The sequence below is a fragment of the Rhipicephalus microplus genome, chromosome 3 (assembly GCF_043290135.1).
Source record: "Rhipicephalus microplus isolate Deutch F79 chromosome 3, USDA_Rmic, whole genome shotgun sequence".
In the NCBI taxonomy this organism is placed as follows: Eukaryota; Metazoa; Arthropoda; class Arachnida; order Ixodida; family Ixodidae; genus Rhipicephalus; species Rhipicephalus microplus.
Window position 1 is genome coordinate 86,137,809 of NC_134702.1, and position 2,829 is coordinate 86,140,637.

At 41.7% G+C, this 2,829-nt stretch overlaps 1 non-coding gene across 1 annotated transcript; it reads left to right on the top strand.

Annotated features, from left to right (window-relative positions):
* The first annotated feature begins 2,132 nt into the window (after positions 1-2,132).
* On the top strand, positions 2,133-2,205 carry TRNAT-GGU (transfer RNA threonine (anticodon GGU)). Its single transcript has one exon. It is a non-coding gene; the product is annotated as a tRNA-Thr (tRNA).
* The last annotated feature ends 624 nt before the right edge of the window (positions 2,206-2,829 follow it).

Genomic DNA, 2,829 nt, shown 5'->3' on the forward strand with positions numbered 1-2,829 from the left:
ATTTGCCATGTAAACGACTTCACATATACTTTGTCTATCTTGGCAGAGTACTGCCACATCGTCAGCATATGCGAGTAATTTTATCTCCGTGTTCTGTAACCGAAAGCCTTGCACACTTGAGTTTTGAATGATTGATAAGCAAAAGGGTTCTAGGTAGATGGCAAATAACAATGCTGAGGCCGGGCATCCCTGTCTGATAGAACTTAGTATTTCAATTTCTTCACTGAGCTGCTTATTGACTATCAACTGCGTTACACACTGTGAATATGCCATCTTCAAACCATCAAAAATTACGTCACCAACTCCCACATGCTTCAACACACTGAACAATACTTCATGGGAGACACGGTCAAAAGCTTTCTGTAGATCTATCTGCATGATTGCTATTCGTTCTTCAAAGGCGTCACAAATCTCTAGTACACTTCTTACTATATGTATGTTCGTGGTGATGCTGCGACCTTTTATGCCGCATGTCTGGTGTGTCCCTACAATCTTTTCAATGATGTTCTGAATTCTCCTGGCTAAAACCTTCATGAATATTTTATAATCAGTGTTCAAAAGACTGATAGGTCGATATGATGTTACAGATTGAAGTTTGCTGCTATCATCTGTCTTCGGAATCAAGGCAGTATGCGCCTGCGTGTAAGAGCGTGGCAGTTTTTTCTTTTTGTATGCTTCTACGATAACTTCGTATAGCGCAACTGCCACGTCTTCTTTATAAACTTTATAAAACTCCGCCCCGATTCCATCAGGGCCGGGCGTCTTGCCTGTACTTAGGTCGTCAATAGCTTTTTCCACTGAGCTACCACAGCGGCCTTCCCTCCAGCCACTTTTTTGGGTTTATATGTGAATTTAGAAGTAAGAGTGACAGTCAGCGCCATCTATAAGCCAAACGACGAGTGTGAAAACACTCTTATGCGCATGTTTGGCGTCACGTAGCACGTGAACTTATTATGAGTGGGCAGCTGAATAATTGTCCCTCTTATACAACCTAAACACACCAAGTCGGCCATTACGAGACCCTCGTTCAATGAAATAAGGGAAAGAAGTGTATACCTAAGTGCTCGTTTTTCCGTGTTTTAACACAATAGTAATGAGATCTAACAGACAGTAATGCCAAGGAATGTACAGGGGAAGTTATTAGAACCAATTGAATGTAAATAGGAAGAAAGAAAAGTGGATGAAAAAAATAACCAGCCGTTAGCAGGAATCGAACCTACGACCTTCGAATAACGCGTTCAACGCTCTAGCCACTGAGCTACCACAGCGGCCTTCCCTCCATCCGCTTTTTTGAGTTTATATGTGAATTCAGAAGTAGGAGTGACAGTCAGCGCCGTCTATAAGCCAAACGACGAGTGTGAAAACACTCTTATGCGCATGTTTGGCGTCACGTAGCACGTGAACTTATTATAAGCGGGCAGCTGATTAATTGTCCCTCTTATACAACCTAAACACACCAAGTCGGCCATTACGAGACCGTCGTTCAATGAAATAAGGGAAAGAAGTGTATACCTAAGTGCTCGTTTTTCCGTGTTTTAACACAATAATACTGAGATCTAACAGACAGTAATGCCAAGGAATGTACAGGGGAACTTATCAGAACCAATTGAATGTAAAGAAGGAGAAAAAAAAGTGGATGAAAAAATAACCAACCGTGAGCAGCAATCGAACCTACGACCTTCGAATAACGCGTTCGATGCTCTAACCTCTGAGCTACCACAGCGGCCTTCCCTCCATCCACTTTTTTGGGTTTATATGTGAATTTAGAAGTAGGAGTGACAGTCAGCGCCATCTATAAGCCAAACGTCGAGTGTGGAAACACTCTTATGCGCATGTTTGGCGTCACGTAGCACGTCAACTTATTATGAGCGGGCAGCTGAATAATTGTCCCTCTTATACAACCTAAACACACCAAGTCTGCCATCACGAGACCCTCGTTCAATGAAATAAGAAAAAGAAGTGTATACCTAAGGGCTCGTTTTTCTGTGTTTTAACACAATATTAATGAGATCTAACAGACAGTAATGCCAAGGAATGTACAAGGGAAGTTATTAGAACCAATTGAATGTAAATAAGAAGAAAGAAAAGTGGATGAAAAAATAACCAGCCGTGAGCAGGATGTAGGGAAGGCCGCTGTGGTAGCTCAGTGGTCAGAGCATCGAACGGGTTATTCGAAGGTCGTAGGTTCGATTCCTGCTCACGGCTGGTTATTTTTTCATCCACTTTTCTTTCTTCTTGTTTACATTCAATTGGTTCTAATATCTTCCCCTGTACATTCCTTGGCATTACTGTCTGTTAGATCTCATTATTATTGTGTTAAAACACGGAAAAACGAGCCCTTAGGTATACACTTCTTTCCCTTATTTCATTGAAGGAGGGTCTCGTAATTGCAGACCTGGTGTGTTTAGGTTGTATAAGAGGGACAATTATTCAGGTGCCCGCTCATAATAAGTTCACGTGTTACGTGACGCCATACATGCGCATAAGAGTGTTTTCACACTCGTCGTTTGGCTTATAGATGGCGCTGACTGTCAGTCCTACTTCTAAATTCACATATAAACCCAAAAAAGTAGATGGAGGTACGCCCGCTGTGGTAGCTCAGTGGTTAGAGCATTGAACGCGTTATTCGAAGGTTCGATTTCTGCTCACGGCTGGTTATTTTTTCATCCACTTTTCGTTCTTCTTATTTGCATTCAATTGGTTCTAGTAACTTCCCCTGTACATTCCTTGGCATTACTGTCTGTTAGATCTCATTAATATTGTGTTAAAACACGGAAAAACGAGGCTTTATGTATACACTTCTTTCCCTTATTTCATTGAACGAGGGTC